Source organism: Nicotiana attenuata, unplaced genomic scaffold, assembly GCF_001879085.1.
Source record: "Nicotiana attenuata strain UT unplaced genomic scaffold, NIATTr2, whole genome shotgun sequence".
Lineage (NCBI taxonomy): Eukaryota > Viridiplantae > Streptophyta > Magnoliopsida > Solanales > Solanaceae > Nicotiana > Nicotiana attenuata.
Genome location: NW_017671160.1, coordinates 148,522 through 163,190, shown reverse-complemented (window position 1 = coordinate 163,190; position 14,669 = coordinate 148,522).

Here is a 14,669-nt window from a genome sequence, read left to right as displayed (position 1 = left end):
TGCCATGACCGTAACTCATTTTTTTGACATTTTAGGGCCATAAAACTGGAATTCCGCCCTATTTTCATATTTTCGAATGTTTTAGCTCACACCTTCTGCATGGAGCCTCCCCCCGGACCCGGATCACCTAAAATTTTGCCGACTCATCAAAAACATCCTAAGGAACAATATTCACCGCCTCGCCATGACCGTAACTCAATTTTAGGCGCTTTAGGGCCATGAAACTGGAATTTCGCCTGATATCCATATTTTCTTATGTTAGCTCACGGCTTCTATATGGGCTCGGCCCCCCGGATCCGGATCACCTAAAATATTTTCAGCCTATCACAAACGTCCTAAGGAATAATAGTCACTGCCTCTCCATGATCGTAACTTATTTTTTAGCATTTTAGGGACATATAACTGAAATTCCGCCCAATTACATATTTAAGTGTGCTATAGCACATGCCTTTTGCATGGTCTCAAGACCCAGGACCCGAGTCACCTATAAATTTTTTGGCCCATCAAAAAAGTCCTAAGGAACAATAATCACCGCCTCGCTATGATCGTTACTATTTTTTGGCGTTTTACGCCATAATACTAAATCTCCTCCCGATTCTCATATTTTCTTGTGCTATAGCCCACGCCTTCTGCATAGGGCCTGGGCCCCCAGATCTGGATCGCCTAAAATTTTTCCGGTCCATAAAAAATGTCCTTAGGAATAATAGTCACCGCATCGCCATGACCGTTACTCGGGTTTGGGCGTTTTAGGGCCATAAAACTTGAATTTCGTCAGATTCTCATATTTTCGTGTGACATAGCCTACACCTTCTGTATGGGACTGGGCCCACGGACCCAGATCGACTAAAATTTTTTCGGACCATCAAAAACGTCCTAAGAACAATACTCATTGCCTCGCGATAACCAGAAATTCGCCCGATTCCCATATTTTCTCTTGCTCTAGCCCACGCCTTCTGCATGAGCCAGGCCCGCCTGGACACGGGTCGCCTAATATATTGTCGGCCCATCAAAAATGTCCTAAGGAAAAATACCCCTTATACCGCAGAGACAATGACTTCCAAGTTGGAACTTGGTGCTGTCGTTGTCCAACCTCGGGCTGAAGAGGCCTTCGAGGATGTATTGGGTAATGTCCTTGAGCCGGCTGACGGCCAAAATATTCCTCCAGCTGAGGCGCATTTGGTAGGCGGTCCGGAGGGACCTAGTTCTGAAGCTCTTCAGAGACAAGAGACGACCCCGACTGATCCCGTCGGTGTTATTGACCTGAGCGATTTTCCTTTGGGACCGTCTTTACTTCCTAAGGAAACGCAGGATGCCCGGAATAAAGATCCTTCCGTTGTGGGGGTGCCCATCAAAGATAAAGATGCATTTGAAAGGCCTTTAGCTGCGCTCGAGAAAATCTCTAAGCTTGATGCCTCACTCATTTTCGGTGAGATGGACAGGCTCTGTGAGCAGGTAATTTTTGTAGATTCTGCTTGTCGTCCTGACCTCCGTCTTTCTAACTTGCCTCTTTCATGGTTCCAGGCCAGGGCGCTTTATAATCAGACCTTCACCCGATTTCAAGCTGAGGTGACCCGCTACGAGCGTCAGAAGACTCATCTCGTTGAGCAAGTTATGTAGTTTCCGCTTGTTTTTGTCTGGTTATTTACCATATCTCAGCGTTTTGACATCTTTGATCTGATTTGCGTAGTTTGAGAAGAGAGATGCCCTAATGAGGGAGGAGCTCCGAGTCAGGGACTATGAAATACTCGAACTCAAACGGCACGTGACTGAGATAGCTTCCGAGAGGGATACCCTCCAGGGAAAGATGGCCTTAGTCGGGCATCAACTTCACGATGCGAGGGCGGAGGGTAGTAAGTATAGAGGTCTACATACTGAGTTAGTTGCTGCGCTATCCGGGATCAAAGCTGAAACTGAGGCACTCATATCCTTGCATAAAGAGGATAGTGTTGTCATAAATGCTCAAGCCAGGACAGTGCCCGAGGGGGTCGAACTTAAATTGAATCGAGCCGTGGAACATGATATATTGGAATCTCAGAGGCAGACTCTCGAGGATATACATACGGGGGGCATTAATCTGTTTGCCGAGATCGAGAGGGTGAAGACCCTAGAGAAGAAATATGTTGCCCTACTTGCTTCTGAAGGTGTGTCGAGCAGTGGCTATGGAGATGATGAGAATGAAGCGGAATCCCCTCAGGAAAAGAGGCCGTTGAAGATCCTGGGACGGTTGCCGAAACCGTTGGGACACAACCTCCGAGGGAGCCGTCAAAGGCATAGACCTGATGATAGATTAGGGTTTTATTTGATCTCTCCCTTGTAAGGGCTTTATATGCCTTGTAAACGTACCTTGTGAGCAACATATATATAGAATCACTTCTCATTTTTCTTCTGCCTTTTAGGAATAATCTGCGATGTTTTTTTTTTGACAATTGCTCTGAGATTTTTGGACCTCGGGTTAGACCCTTGGGTTTTCACTATTTCCGAGTGATTTGTAATGGTCGACGGTCGACCGTTCGGGGCCCAGTCCCTAAGTCGGGTTCTCGAGTCGGGTTTACCGACCTTTAGGTCTAGAAACCAGTCCTAAGATTTTTTTGGGCCAGCTGTTGGATTGGTGTGACTTCTAATCGTCCGTGAGACTCTTTTAGGCTGGCGACAATGGCTCTTACGCGTTGGGTCGGTACGACCTCTTAGTATAAGCTGGCGAAAGTGGCTCTTATACGTTTGCCTTTAGGCGTATTCAGTTAACTATTTTCGGCCTCAGCCTTCGAGTCGGATTTCGACTCGAGCTTATTTGACCCTTAAGTTTTTGAATTTTAAGCTGGCCCTTAGGCTCTTACGCGTTGGGTCGGTACGACCTCTAATATGCGCTGGCGATATTGGCTCTTACGCATTGGGTCGGTACGACCTCTAATATGGGCTTGCGACAGTGGCTCTTACGCATTGGGTCGGTACGGCCTTTAATATGGGCTAGAGATAGTGGCTCTTACGCATTTGGTCGATATGACCTCTAATATGGGTTGGCAACAGTGGCTCTTACGCATTGGATCGGTACGACCTCTAATATGGGCTGGCGACAGAGGCTCTTACGCATTTGGTCGGTACGACCTCTTAGTGTAGGCTTTATTTTTCCCTCGTTAAAGACTTTTGAAGGTTTTATGTTCGCCCCACTCTTTGACGGTTTGATAAGAACCTCAATTGTGAGACGTTATGCGAAGATAGATGAGCACCTCGAGAGGTTTCGCTCGATGGCTGAATGATTTCGAATCCTGTAGTTTGGAGCTGATATGATCGAAGCTCTTTTGCTTAAGTCGAGGGTAGCCTGATTAACCGGTTCTTTTCAAAGTAATTGAAGGCTTGTGATTTTATAGCAACGGTCGGGCATCCCGAGTCGCGTTAGTTTGGCTGGTATAGCCTTGTGACCGTAGTCATTGTATTTGGCCGGAGCCTTTTAGTCCCCGAGTGAAGTAGTTTCGGCGTCTATATCGAGGGTATGCCTTTTTAGGGGTATTACAAGTTCGGATATATAGCCTTAACTTTTAAGTTCCGGATTATGCCTTTTGTAAGGTCTTACAAATTTTAACATGCCTTACTTGAGGTCTTACAGTTTTTAGTTACTTGGTACAAGTACGATTCATGCCTTGCTTGAGGTCTTACATGTTTGGTTTTTGCCTTTGTGAAGGTCTTATGGGCTCGTGGTTGCCCGCATGGGGTCTTATAGATAAGTTACTTGTTACAAGTATGGTTCATGCCTTGCTTGAGGTCTTACAGATTTGGTTACTTGGTATAAGTATAATTTACACCTTGCTTGAGGTCTTACAGTTTTGGTGTTGCCTTATAAAGGTCTTATATTGTTGATAATGCCTCGTGGAGGTCTTACATTTTCTAGTATTGCCGCATGGAGGGCTTTCGGGCTTGAGGTCGCCCCCTGGGGTCTTACGGCCTTGAGTTCCTGATAGTTTGATGGGGTGATAATCGACGACAGTCCCCGAGAAGTCGGAATTTCTTTGGCTCTGGAGCCATTCTTTGTAAACTTAATGTTGCCTCATTGGGGGTTTACGAGTTCGAAGTGTCCGACCCGAAGGTCATATGGCCTCCAGTTTTTGGCGTCAGTCCCCGAGTATTCAGAAATTTTTCTGGCTCTGAAGCCGTTTCTTGTAAAAGTAGCATACTTCTTTGAAGCATAAAGCGCTTTGATGGAGGAGAAAATATTCTTCGATTACTTAGTACAAGTATATATTTTTTGTTGTCAAGGGCTCAATTATTCTATGCGGACACGGTTCATTTGATCGTTTGGCCCGATAAATCATTTTCCTACTGAGACCCTTTTTGGCTCATCTCTGGATTATTGGATAAGGTGACCTTCCGGGGGGGATGCCCCTCAGTGTTCGAGGTTGATCGAAGAGAAGCCTTGAATACTTGTAAAATTTTCCTTAGGTAGAATATAGATGTTGCCTCATTAAGAACCTTGTCGGTAAAACCCTTCTCGGGACAAAATCCGATCGAAGGAAAAGAGTGCAACTCATGCTTTTAAAAACCCAAGGTCTTCGAGCCCGGGGGTGTTTCGGCATCTTCCATCGGACACCTTAGCAGTAGTAACGTTTGAGCATTGATATGTTCCAATTGCTTGGATGTTGTTCGCCTTCCATGGTGCCGAGCTTGTAGGACCCTTTGTCGATCACTCCGAGGACATGGCACAGTCCTTCCTAGTTTTGGCCTAGCTTTCCTTCATTAGGGTTTCAGGTGTTGAGGGTGACTTTCCTTAGGACTAAGTACCCGACTCCGAAATATCGGTGATTTGTTCTCCTGTTATAATACCTTTCGATCCTTTGTTTTTGGGTGCCCATTCGGATCAATGAAGCTTCTCGCTTTTCATCCAATAGTTCGAGGGCCGTAGTCATGGCTTTGTTGTTTGAGCTTTCGGTGGTGTGTCGAAATCTGGCACTTGGCACCCCAACCTCTACCGGTATCAAAACCTCGGCACCATATACCAGAGAGAAGGGGGTTTCTCCTGTGCTTGATTTTGGATTTGTTCGGTATGCCATATCACTTCAGGTAATATTTCTCTCCATTTTCCCTTAGCGCTTTCCAACTTCTTTTTTAGGTTTTGAATGGTGGTCTTGTTTGTAGATTCAGCCTGACCATTAGCACATGGGTGGTAGGGTGTCAATAAGATTCTTTTGATTTTATGATCCTCGAGAAACTGTGTTACTTTGCTTCCGATGAACTGCTTCCCGTTATCACATGTTATCTCGGAAGGAATTCCGAATCGGCACATGATGTGGTCCCAGATGAAGTTAACGACTTCTTTTTCTCTTATCTTTTCGAAGGCCTGCGCTTCCACCCACTTTGAGAAGTAGTCAGTCATAAACAAAATAAATCTAGTTTTACCTGGTGCCGTTGGCAGCGGTCCGACGATGTCCATCCCTCATTTCATGAATGGCCATGGCGACAAGACCGAATGCAGCTGCTCACCTGGTTGGTGAATGATCGAGGCAAATCTCTGGTATTTATCGCATTTACGGACGAATTCTTTGGTATCCTTTTCCATGCTATCCCAATAATAGCCTGCTCTGATCACCTTCTGGACTAAGGAATCGGCACCTGAGTGATTTTTGCAGGTACCCTTGTGAATTTTTTGGAGCACATAATCTGTGTCCCCCCGCCCCGGACATACTGCTAGGGCCCATCAAAGGTTCTTCTGTACAGAGGTCTGTTTTCATCGAGCGAGAATCGGGCTACTTTGGTTCGCAGGGCCCTCGAATCTTTTGGATCCGCGGGTAGTTTCCCGTTTTCCAAATAATAGATGTATTTATTTCTCCAATCCCACGTCAGGCTACTTAGCAGTCTGGTACAGATTGGTACTGTTCTTGTAGGTGTTGTCAGTTTAGACCACGTGCCTAGGGAACTTCCCATTTTATCCATGATAATCGTCGACTTATGCTGCCCCGAGGTCGAAACCTCGAACTGTGCCCCCGGACCTTCGAGGCCTTTCGAGGCGAAGCTATGGATGAGACATAATGATCGTGGAATCGGGCTTTCCGATTTCACCGGCATACAATAGCCCTAAAACATCAAAAACAGAGTAACGGTCATGGACTGACGGTGACTATTCTTCCTTAGTCCACGCCCATACAGAATGCGTGGGCTATAGTACATGAAAATATGGAAATCAAGCGTAACTCCAGTTTTATAGTCCTAAAATACCCAAAAACGACTAACGGTCATTGTGAAGCGGTGACTATTGTTCCTTAGGTTTTTTTTGATGGGCCGACAAAAATTTAGGCAATCCATGTCCGGGGGCTTGGGCCAATGCAGAAGGCGTGGCCTATAGCACACGAAAATATGGGAATCGAGCGGAATTCCAATTTTGTGTCCCTAATACGCCAAAACATGAGTAACGGTCATGCAAAGGCGGTGAATATTGTTCCTTAGGACGTTTTTGATTGGTCGACAAAAATTTTAGGCGATCCAAGTCCGAGGGCCCGGCCCCATGCAAAAGCCGTGGGCTATAGCACATGAAAATATGAGAATCTGGCAGAATTCCAGTTTTATGACCCTAAAACACCAAAAAACGAGTAACGGTCATGATAAGACAGTGACTATTGTTCCTTAGGACGTTTTTGATGGGCCAGAAAAACTTTGGGCGACCCGGAAGCCAGGACCCATGCAGAAGGCATGGGCTATAGCACACAAAAATATGGGAATTTGGCAAAATTCCAATTTTTTGGCCCTAAAATGCAAAAAACGAGCAACGGTCATGGTGAGGTGGTGAGTATTGTTTCTAGTGTGTGTTTGATGGGCCAGCAAAATTATAGGCGATCCGGGTCTGGGGGTTTGGGCCCATGCAGAAGGCTTGGACTATAGCACACGAAAATATGGGAATCGAATGGAATTCCAATTTTAAGGCCCTAAAACCCCAAAATGAGTAACGATCATGGAGATGCGGTGCCTATTGTTCCTTAGGACGTCTATCATGGTCAAGAAAGTTTTTAGATAATCCGAGTCCGGGGGCCCGGGCCCATGCAGAAGCGTGTGCTATAACACACGAAAATATGGGAATTGAGCGTAATTCAGTTTTATGCCCCTAAAATGCCAAAAAACGAGCAACGATCATGGCAAGACGGTGACTATTGTTTCTTAGGATGTTTAATCTTTAGACGATCGGGGTCAGGGCCCATGCAGATGGCGTGGGCTATAGCACACGAAAAATATGGGAATCTAGCAGAATTTCGGTTATATGGCCCTAAAACGCTAAAAAATAAGTAACGGTCATGGAGAGGCAGTTATTTGTTCCCTAGGATGTTTTTGATGGGGGGGGGGGGGGAAATTTTAGGAGATCCGGGTTCGGGGCCCGGGCCCATGCAGAAGGCGTGGGCAATAGCACACGAAAATATGGGAATCATGCAAAATTCCTTTTTTATGGCTCTAAAACACCAAAAAAATTAGTAACAGTCACGGTGAGGCGATGCATATTATTCTTTAGGACATTTTTTATGGTCCAGCAAAATTTTAAGGAATCCGTGTTACACCCCATGTATTCATAAGCATAAGTACGTCGTAAGTCAATTGATGTAAGATCGAAAATTAGATCATATTTTGAAGTACATGAAGTAAGTTATTCATGTACCTTGGAGGTACAAATATTTAAGATCATGAAAAGCAAGTACCAAGAGGGTTGGAAGTTTTAGAAGTTAAATGAATCGAAGAAAATAAGTTTCGTTGAAAGACGTCAAGTTTGGAATGTTATACCGTACTTTTGGGGTGAGACTAAGGTTCTTAACATATTAAGGAGGTTATGTTATGAGTTATTTTAGTCTTATGATAGTCGTGCGTTATGTTTTGAAGTCAAGCAAGTTGTGGAATAAAAGTTGCCAAAGGTCATCACAAGTTACATTCATAAATGTGCTGAAAATTAGGTCAAATGTAGTTGAGCTTTTCTCTCAATATACTTAGAGTTACAGGGTGATCCACCTAGCGAATCGAAGGTCTACGATTCTAGTTTCCAACGCATTATAGAGTTTATCAGTGTGACATTGGAGTAGATAGATATTTGTATTTTTTCGAGAATGCGCAGACTTCCAAGTGACAAGTAGGTGCATCACCTACTTGCTCATATGAAAGGACCAAATAAATCCCCAAAAAGCGGAGGCCAAGGGGCCTTTTAAGGAATGAATTAACCCATTTATTCCACTAATTTCTCAGACCACGAATATCATATTGAACCCCTGCAACTCCTCCCCCAAAAATCTCACAGAAACCCTAGGTGATTTCGGGTAATACGAAGTGATTCTAGTGCCAAAAATTTCGGACAGCTTGCTAGTTTTCCTTCCTCCTTCTTGTTGATGTGTTGGGGGACTAATTTTGGATGAAGATGGACTATTTTCTGTGGGTTCTACTCAGTCAAAGGTAAGTTTATGCTTCTCTTTTCCTTATATAAGATTCTACGAGTTGTAGCTCGATCGTAAAGACTAAAATTTGCGAGTTTCGAAAGAGTAGTATGTTGTTTGTTGTTGCATAACTATTGGCTGGTTGTGAACTTATTTTATAAGTTGAATTAATGGCTGGTTTATATGAGAAGATTCTTAATTATATACTATTGGTTGTGTTGCTCGGTTTGAAAGAACAGAAACAAGTCAGAAACATGTATTAGTAATCTGAAAGATCAGTTTTGAGTTGCTGAACTTGTCGGACTGTTATGGGGTCATTTTAAAGATGTATTGTGGCTGAAATTAGTGGGGATAAATGAATATGTGGCGGTTAATTTTTTTGATAAATTCTGAAAGGAAGAAGGGGTTTAAAGCTATAGTTGTTTAGTCACAAATCGAGCTTGCCGCTCGTCGGGATTGTTATACTGTTTTGAAAGTCTTATTATGAGTATTGTTGATGTTGTTTGGGTTGGTGTTGGTTGTTGTAACTTTTGGGAAGTCATATAAATATGGTAGGCATTATCTATTTTATCGCAAAATAAAGTGTTTCGTTCAAATACGATAAGTTATGGCATTCGTAATGTGACGAAAGTATTGTTCATTGCTTGTAGACACAGGAGATGCATGTTAATTTAGCTTGAGGATTGGACGGGATATTATGAGGTATGTAAGGTCTTATTTTCTTTTATTTGGCATGATTCCGTAAGTTACGTTGTCCTTATAAGGAATTCAAGGGAACGAGTCTTTGTATATGTACTATTCTGACGATTAAGGTCCGTTCACGAGTATGGTCATATGAATGTTAAAATGGATTGTGCTAGTCTTAGTTTCATGTATTCTTAACGAGTAAATAGAGCCTTCCAAAAGGTCCTTGTCTTCTATATGTAAAAAGACGTCCAGATGTCAATTAAAGATTACGCATGAATGGTCTAATGAACTACAAGCAATATGGTGTCCTATAATGAAGGATAGTTATACAGGAATTGTTCAACAAGGTAGAATAATGTATAGTTTGTAGAAAGATAAGAATGACTCGACCTAAACAATTCCATGACTTCCAATACTTACACGTTTGTCCCTTAGGACGTTTTTGATGGGCTGACAAAATCCGGATCCGGGAACGCCCATGAAGAAGGCGTGGGCTACACCACACGAAAATATGCGAATCTGGCGGAATTATAGTTTTATGGCCCTAAAATGCCGAAACCCGAGTAATCATGGCGATGTGTGGTGACTATTGTTCCTAAGGAAGTTTTTGATGGGTTAACAAAATTTTCGGCGATCCGGATCCGGGGGCCTAGCCCCATGCAGAAGGCGTGGACTATAGCACATGAAAATAAAGGAATCGAGCGGAATTCCAGTTTTATGGCACTAAAACATTAAAAACGAGTAACGGTCATGGCGAGGCGGTGACTATTATTCCTTAGGACATTTTTTATGGTCCAGCAAAATTTTAGGTGATCCTGGTCCAGGGGCCCGGGCCCTATGTAGAAGGCGTGGGCTATAGCACAAGAAAATATGGGAATCGGACGGAGATTTAGTATTATGGCATGAAACGCCAAAAAAACAAGTAACGGTCATAGCGAGGCGGTGACTATTGTTTCTTAGGACGTTTTTGATGGGCTAAATTTTTTTAGTCAATCTGGGTACTGGGTCTCGATACCATGCAAAAGGCGTGTGCTATAGCATACTTAAATATGGGAATTGGACGGAATTCCAGTTATATGTTCCTAAAATGCTAAAAAATAAGTTACGAACATGGCAAGGCAGTGACTATTATTCCTTAGGACATTTTTTATGGGCCGAAAATATTTTAGGTGATCCGGTTCCAGGGGCCCGAGCCAATACAGAAGGCATGAGCTATAACATACGAAAACGTGGAAATCGGGCGAAACTCCAGTTTTATGGTCCTAAAGCGCCTAAAAATGAGTTACGGACATGGCGAGATGGTGAATATTGTTCCTAAGGACGTTTGTGATGGGCCGACAAAATTTTAGGTAATCCAGGTCTAGGGGACCGGTTCCATACAGAAGGCGTGAGCTATAACATTCCAAAATATGGAAATCGAGCGGCATTCCAGTTTTATGGCCCAAAAACTCCAAAAATGAATTTACGGTCATGGCGAGGCGTTGACTATTATTCCATAGGACATTTTTGATAGGCCGACAAAATTTTAGTCAACCGAATCCGTGGGCTAGGTCCCATGCAGAGGGCGTGGCTATATCAAACGAAAATATGGAAATCGAGCGGATTTCCAGTTTTATTGCCCTAATACGCCAAAAACGAGTAATGGTCATGGAGAGGCGGTGACTATTGTTCCTTAGGACGTCTTAGATGGGCCGGAAAATTTTTAGGTGATCCGGGTCCGGCGTCCCAGGCCCATTCAGAAGGAGTAAGTTATAACATACGAAAATATGAAAATCGGGCAGAATTCCAGTTTTATGGCCCTAAAAATCCAAAAAATGAGTTACGGTCATGGCAAGGTGGTGACTATTGTTCCTTAGGACGTTTTTAATAGGCCCGAAATTTTTTAGGCGATCTAGGTCAGCGGGCCCGGGCCCTTGCGGAAGGCGTGACTATACCACATAAAAATATAGGAATTGAGCGGAATTCCAATTTTATGGCCCGAAAATGGAAATCGAGTGACGGTCATGGCGAGGCGGTGATCGATTAGGTTTTCCCCTCCCTCGGATGCTATCGAGGAATCATCTTTCTCCTCACCTTCAGCTCGGGGACTCCCCGCTACTCCTGGAGTTAAGGCTACTGAATCACCCTTAGGTTCTCCCACCTTGGCCTTCTTGGATTTCGAAGGCTCAGTCGACGATTCCCTTCGTCTTTTCTTCTCTTCGGCAGGTCTCGGGGTATCCGCTTTACCAAGCCGTGCTTCCCTCATCAGGGGGACCTCCCCCAAACCTGCACAACTGCAAAAAATAAACACAGGGAGTGAGGACGCTATCAGCAGAAGCTCTGTTACAACTACAACAGAAGTAGAGGCTCACCATTGTCCTTGGCTTCCCAACGCGCCCGGGAAAGATCGCGCCACACGCGCTCGACGTATGGGTGAATCGAATCCAGCTGGTTGACCCAGCCTGAGAGACCCTTAACCACATTAGGGTACACGGCGACGGCTACATCAGCAGGAGAGGTAAGTTCGTAGTAAGATGTACCCAAAGAGAAGCAAGAGAATATTTAATTAGCATATCTACTTACGTTTCATGTTGCAATTTTCGGGGAACGACATCCTCTCCGCTGGAATCAGGTCCGAAGTCCTAACTCAGACAAAATGGCTCATCCACCCAGCGATCCTAACCCCGTCGGTGCAAGAAAAAGAGCTCTCGAGGCCCAACGGTGGAGTTTTATCAGGCCCCCACGGAAGAGTCGGGGGCTATACATTCTGATCAGGTGGTCGAGAGTGAAGGACATCTCCTTAATCATGTTTGCATAATACCTGGTCATATAAACAATGTGCCAGAACGAAGGATGAATCTGGCCGAGGGTTACTCGATACCGTTTGTAGATATCAAGGATCACGGGGTCTATTGGAGGCAAGGATGGCTCCACCGAGCCAAGGGTAAAAGGATAAGTACACACGCTGAGTAAGCCATCCCTGTATGTCGTTATGTCCTCCTCCCGAGAAGGAATTTCCACAAGCACCGCGTCCCCCCAGCGGCAGTCGGCCTTCACCCTTTTTACGTCTGCTATTGAACTAGCATATTGGGACACTGGTTCGCATCGTCCCGACTTCGAAGAAGGTTTTTCGGTCATAAAATCGGAGGTCATTTCGAAAGCCCCTGGAATGCATTCCCCGACGCCAGGGGGCATTATTGCTTTACCCTTAGACGGGCGCGAAGAAGAAGAAGGCACATCTTCCTGAGGAACAGAGGTGTAAGTTTTCGCCATTTTTGTTAAAAGGTTTTCAAAGGAGAAATGAAAATTGCATTTCAGAAGAGAACACAAGGGAGAGGTAAGAAGAACTCTTTTGAGGGTTTGGTGGTGCAGTGGAAAATAAGGAGCGAAAAAGAAATACTTATAGGTCTAACACGTGCGTTGGAGCAGGCCAAAGGACATCCAACCGCTGTAATTAATTCAAAGCTTTTTAAGGGCTGTGTGGACGCGACCTTTAGACACTTCATTTTGTCATGTCAATTGCTTGATAGGGCGTGGCTACCATCGTGATGGAAGTATCGGGGAATATCTGTATACCGGTGAAATCGGAAAGCCCGATTCCACAATCATTATGTCTCCTCCAAAGCTTCGCCTCGAAAGGCCTCGAAGGCCCGAGGGCACAGTTCGAGGTTTCGACCTCGAAGGGTCCTTTATACCCGACCTCGGGGCAACACAAGTCGACAGTTATCATGGATAAAACGGGAAGTTCCCTAGGCACGTGGTCTAAACTGACAACACCTACAAGAACAGTACCGGTCTGTGCCAGACTGCTAAGTAGCTGTACCAACTATATTTTTTTGTAATAAATGCATTTGTACTATGTTGGGATTCCCCCTGATATATAAATAGGACCCTTGTCATTTTGTAAGACATACAATATTACTCACAACATTCAATACAAGAAACATTCTTTGCTCTCTAACTTAAACATATTCTCTTGAATTCACTACTTATATTTATTGCCTACATTTATTATGTTCTATCAATTGTTCTTCATTTATTGCTCATTATCGATCATAAAGAGCCTTCATCAACGCTCTTAAAACTGTTAGTCCTTCATCGGCTATCCATAGCTTAGTATCGAGCTCGACATCGAGACCCCATATGACCCGGCTCGAGGCCCCGATTCTCAGCCGCTCGGTTTGCTCAAATATACTGTTTTCAAGTTCTTATCTTATTTCCTAATCTCATACTTAGCATCTATTGTCTAACAACTAGCATAAAAATAGATCACGTATTTTTAGAACCACAAAATCAAATCTAATTGAAATTACCATTTTCAAGGTAAACAACCATAAAGCTGGAATTCTGCTTGATTCCCATATTTTTATGTGCTATATAGCCCACTATTTCTGCATAGGCCCTGACACCCGGACCCGAATCGCCTAAAATTTTGTTGGCCAATCAAAAACGTCCTAAGGAACAATAGTCATCGCCTTGTCATGACTGTTACTCATTTTTTGGCGTTTTAGGGCCATAAAATTGGAATTCCGCTCGATTCTCATATTTTCGCGTGCTATAGCCCACACATTCTGCATGGACCCGGGCCCCCGGACCTGGATTGCCTAAATTTTTGTTGGCCTATCAAAAATGTCTGAAGGAACAATAGTCACCGCCTTGTCATGAACATTACTCATATTTTCCAATATTTTCGTATGCTATAGCTCACATCTTCTGCATGGGCCCGGGACCCTGGACCCGGATTGCCTAAATTTTTGTTGGCCCATCAAAAATAACCTAAAGAACAATAGTTACCACTTCGCCATGACCGTTACTCCTTTTTGGGCATTTTAGGGCTATAAGACTGGAATGTCGCTCGATTCTCATTTTTTCGTGCACCATAGCCCACGCCTTCTGTATGGGACCTGACCTCCGGATCACCTAAAATTTTGCGGCCTCATCAAAAACGTCCTAAGGAAGAATAGTCACCGCCTCTCCATGTTCGTTACTCATTTTTTGGCGTTTTAGGGCCATAAAACTAGAAATCTGCCTGATTCCCATATTCTCGTGTGTTGTAGCCCACTATTTCTGCATGGGTCCGGGCCTCCGGACTCGGATCGCCTAAAATTTTTCTGCTCCATCAAAAATATCCTAAGGAACAATAGCAAACGCCTCATCATGACTATTATTCGTTTTTTAGCGTTTTAGAGCAATAAAATTGGAATTCCACCTAATTCCCATATTTTCGTGTGTTATAGCTCACTCCTTCGGCATGGGCTCAGGCCCCCGAACCTGGATTGCCTAAAATTTTGTTGGTCCATAAAAGACGTCCTAAGTAATAATCGTCTTTGCCTTGCCATGACCGTTATTCATTTTTTGGCATTTTAGAACCATAAAATTAGAATTTCGCCCAAATCCCATATATTCATGTGCTATATAGCCCACACCTTTTGCATGAGCTAGGGCCCCCGGACCCGGATCACTTAAATTTTGTTGGCCAATCAAAAACGTCTTAAGAAACAATAGTCAACACCTTGCCAAACCAATAATTTTTTTTTGGCATTTTAGGGCCATAAAATTGGAATTCCACTAGATTCTCATATTTTCGTTTGCTATAGCCCACGCCTTCTGCATGGGCCC